Raw genomic sequence first — 4404 nt, forward strand, 5'->3', positions numbered from 1 at the left:
AGACAACATGTTTCATTAAAATTTAAAGGTCTGTCTGAACAGACGTCACAGCTGTCAGCAGATTTGACATTAAGGGCTGCTGCATAGTGAAAGCTGAATTCATTTATCTTGAAGGTTTCCTTGTGTATTATTTTACTTTTTTTCTAACCAACCTGTTCATATTAACTCACATCAAACCAAATAATCTTGTTTTTTAAGTTTCAAACCTCTAATAACATGAAAAAAGTTGGTAAATTTTCTACAAATATGGCAAAACCAGATTCCTTTGTTTTTTTATGAAGGTTGTGCATTTTTGTCTGATGTCTATTGTGTTTTCTTGGTCCATATTTAGATTCAGATTCTGTTACCCGACCTGTCTCTGTCTCACCCAGTTTTACTTAAATGATCTTCCACAGCTGTCTTCAGTGATCTCATCCTGAGTGGATGTTTTTGGTCATAGTTCAGTCACGCTGAAGTTCAGATGTTTTATCAAGTTTATGTTGAATGATTTTTTTTTTCCTGACACTTAGTACAAGGTCCTACATTATGGATCCTACACTTCCTCTTTAACCTCAAAGACTACTACATTCACTTTCAATTTAAAGTTGTTGAACCCCTCACAGACTTCAAAGATTACTTTACTTTAAAATGTTGTTTTTGATTTATAGCAAAACGACACAAATTACAACCTGGGTTTGCCTTTCCCGATGAGACCACAGTGGGTCCTGGACTGAGAGGCCAAGTAATTATGAAAAAAGACACAAAGATTTTGGGCTTCAAAAACAGTCTATCAGAGGGATTTGTGACCTACTTCCGATTGTTTCTTCCTTTTTTGTTCTCAAAGAGCTGCGAAGCTTCAACTTTAATGCGTTTGGTTTTCAAGTTGTGGGGTCAACTCTTGCATCACCTGTTTTGCTAGCAAAGAATTAAAAACTAATGAGCCAAAGGAATCCATCCCACTGATTTATAATGACGTCAAACAGACTTCACACTGAGACAGACGATGGGATACTGTATGTTTGTTTGCTTAAAGTGAAAATTTTCAAAAACAAGAAAGTTTACTACAAATATTTACTCTTTTAAAGAATGTTTGTAAAAAGATTAGGTCTGTGATTTGATAAAATAGTTGCAGAAAAAAAAACAACAACAACGGAAAATGCATGAGTAATAAACTTATAAGCTACAATTGGTTGGGATATCCCACTTCTGACACAAAGTGCATTGTAAAAAAGCCTACAAAGCTGTCTCTCTTTATACACACACTAGTTTAGTGTTTGTAAAGAGCAAATTAATACAGTCCTCTCTATGCAACTCAAAAAAGTCCCCAGTAAATAAGATGGTAGTTATGTTTCCACCTAAACATGTAGTTAGATCATTGGAAAAAGACCAAGACCACGGGGAACATTTAGAATTTTTTTTATTTCTTCTCCAAATCGTGAAAACTGAAAACAAATATACAAGATGTTCACTTAAAAACGAGCCTGAAATATATGAAAATAAAAGGGTTTTTATCTACCCTTAAAATTAAACTTTCTTTACAAATAATGCAAAAATACATTACACATAAAAATTACGGCATTGCCTTGAAAGAACTTCAATGGATGGCAACAGTTATCCCCGGATTTTCTAAATTCATTAAAGATATATGTATCTGTCCACCAAACATCAATATAATTAAACAATAAATTGTTGGTAGAACTTTAAATAATTTGAAACATAATATCATGTTTGAATTGTGATTCCTCTATCTCTATTGGTTGATTTGTCTAAAACATGGTTAAAGACAATGTCTTTGATTTGAGAATATTGTCCCTGAACTCAACATAAATCATCATAGGCTCTGGCTTCCCATCAAAACCATGAACTGTTATTTCTGAACTGATCTTCTCTTTGCTTATAGTATCTTATGGTACATATCATATATTTGCCATCAAAGTGTTCTTCACACTGTAGTGACTTCTATGTATGAAAGGGTTAAATGTTTCTCAGCACATGGGTCCTGATCAAAGTTGTATTTGTATTCTAAATGTTGCACTCTAATATGGTTATTCTATCACTACTGTGGTCAATGTCAAACGTTCATAAATGTACAGCAAAAAGAACTGATTTTTTATGCTGATACAGTGCAAGTGTAGTTTCACACATTCTAACTTTACTGTAAGGTAAGTAATAATGTATTCATGTATTCACATGTTCTTGCTTTTGTCACTATAATTATTTCAAAGCTCAAACTGATCTGCAGGGCAGCAGCTCTGAAGTGTCTCTGAACAGTAAAACTGCATGTGCAGCAGTCTGTCCAGATCGTTTCAGCCGCTCTGACGTGCCCATGAGCAATTCCATAAACCCTCAAAAGCCAGTGGTTACTTTTTAGTGAAAAAATTATTAAAAAGAGCAAAAATTTTGGATGCTAAGCCTGCAGCGCCACTTGCACAGCTTCATTTAGGTGTATCTTCTGCCCTGAAATCATACAGGAAACAGGAAAGGGCTCATTACCTGACTAATGGCTTCGTCACTTCCAAATATCAAACTAACCAGAGAATGAGCAAATTGTTTTTGAAACATTTCCAGCATTTCCCCCTTTGTGAACTCATCGGGTTACTGTGGCATGACAGTTAAGCCTAATGTAATCCCTTGAAGAAAGTCTTATCATTTAAAATAAATAATTTCAGTAAACAAAAAACACTGTAAATCTGTTTTGGCACTGAAATGAAACTACAAACTGCGACAAAGACCTAAAAGAGCAACTGTAGCTCACATTTTTGGCTCTAACATAAGTTTTTTGCTCAACCAATCTAGAGAAGCATGTGTTTCCTTTAGACTGGAGATGTTAAGGTCACAGCTGGTGAAGGTCGCGAGGACAGAAGCCTGGAAAATTACTCTGTCTCCAGCAATCAGGTAATGTTGTCTTTTCGTGTGACCTTGCCGCTGGAGGCTGCCAACATCGGGCCGACGTTTGAAGCTGATTAGGATGAGTTGCGGCTAAGCTCATTGTCTCGTGTTTTTTTCTCCTCGGAGAGCAGGATGAACATCCATCCTGGCAGGTAGTTTACCATTTTTAAGCATCGCTCTTTGGGTCTTTCAGAAACGATCAGGCAGAAAGCCAAGAACGGTTTAAAGATGATTAAAGATGTTATTTTTTTATTAAACTCTAAGGTAAAGCTCTGCTTTTAATTTGTGCCATAAATAATGCTTTGAACAATATTCTTGAATCAACTCAAACTATCCTAAGGCCAGCTCTGTCCTTTCCAACCATTCATCTACTAATGAACTCTAAAATCTTCTCGGCTGCTTTGAAAAGGTCACGCATTAACAAAAGCTTCCATAGAAAAGCTTAATTTGGATGTAAAACCCCAGAGTCCCAGCATGACGCAACATTAAACTTTATTTCTAGTCAATAAAGTTAAAAGGAAACTGACCAAGACAGTCAAAAGTACAGAATTTAGCAAACTTACAAACAAATTTTTGTAAATTATAAATTTTAAAATGTTGATATTTGATCAAAACTCAATCTTTCAAAATGAGAAATTTAAATTAAAAGCAATATTTAAGACATTTTCCTTCCCAAGGTCATACACAACAATCGATGAAGAACATTTTTATTGAAAAACCAACATCTTTTATCACTGTACATAGTGTGCTCACAGATTCACTGAATGAGCAAATATAATGCATCTTTATTAAAATAAGAATAAAAGTAATATATGGAAAACAAACAAAGAAAAATGTCTTTAGTATGAAAAAGTAATAAAACTATATTTTCTGGACTATAGAGCGTACCTGTATATAAGTTGCATCTGCTTTATTTTTCAAAACAAAAATGTTAAAAAGAGATATACAAGCTGCACCAGACTGAAAGCCACATTTATATGTGTTGGAAAATTAGATATTTATTGGATATACAGAAGAATTTTGTACTGTAAACTTACATGTATGTTCCTGAACAGATTCTTTCCAGTGTCTTCCTGCTCTTTGTGTTCACCCAGTCCTCCAGAACATGTTTAAGTTCAGGCCACATGCTTCTATGTCTTCTGAAAGCTTTTCTCGACTTTTGGCATCAAATGAGCTTTTCCTGCTGATGTTCAAAAGCTACAAAAAAAATAGCGGCTTATAGTCCACAAATTTGTTCCTTTTTTTTTTTTAGAATTGAAGTAAAAGCCTTCATCTCATTCATTCTTTAACAGCAGATTTAACTTTAGTTTAACAATAACAATTAACTTAAATAATTTAAACCATGAGGTTCTAGTTATTTGGATATTTTTACTATCCTTATCAAAGCTTTATCAGCTTTTGCTAAATGTTATGTTATTGCTCCCCTTTTTGTCTCTGGATACTGACACTTCCATCAGAGAGATTCGCTTTTTGCCTGTGGGGGAACTCTGGCCTTTTGGTGCTTAACAGGAAGTTTTCAATGAATTGTTTGTCAAT

Source organism: Oryzias melastigma, unplaced genomic scaffold, assembly GCF_002922805.2.
Source record: "Oryzias melastigma strain HK-1 unplaced genomic scaffold, ASM292280v2 sc00776, whole genome shotgun sequence".
Classification (NCBI taxonomy): domain Eukaryota; kingdom Metazoa; phylum Chordata; class Actinopteri; order Beloniformes; family Adrianichthyidae; genus Oryzias; species Oryzias melastigma.